The following is a 411-nucleotide window of genomic DNA, read 5'->3' on the forward strand; positions in this document are numbered from 1 at the left end:
GTGTGTGTGTGTGTGTACACGCGTGTGTGGGTTTGTAAAGTGCTTGCACTGTTCTTAGGATAAATGTACTTTATAAAAGCAGTCCACTTACGTTAGAGCTGAGCCTGTGATATTTTTTCCGTCCAGTTTGGGATAGATGATCTCTACAACATGCTGAAAACACAACATCTATATTATCACCTTATAAAATAAAGATTAACATTAGTATTCATTTGGAGTAATTTTTCAGTCCACCGGACGAATGTCAGGCCATTATTTACTCTCCTTTTAGCTCTGGTTTTGTCTCCACTAGCAAAAAATATCTCACTCTATCTTTAACTCCTAGATGTTTCAAAATCAGAATCAGAAATACTTTAATAATCCCAGGGGGAAATCATTTTTGTTACAACTCCAAATCTACATACAACATAT

At 35.5% G+C, this 411-nt stretch overlaps 1 protein-coding gene across 1 annotated transcript in view; it reads left to right on the forward strand.

Moving 5' to 3' along the window:
- Positions 1-411, forward strand: part of LOC118321287 (protein kinase C-binding protein NELL1-like) — a 247,958-nt gene that overhangs the window by 213,805 nt on the left and 33,742 nt on the right. The window lies entirely within an intron of this gene.

This window comes from Morone saxatilis, unplaced genomic scaffold, assembly GCF_004916995.1.
Source record: "Morone saxatilis isolate NCDOM2014 unplaced genomic scaffold, NCSU_SB_2.0 Contig11, whole genome shotgun sequence".
NCBI lineage: Eukaryota > Metazoa > Chordata > Actinopteri > Moronidae > Morone > Morone saxatilis.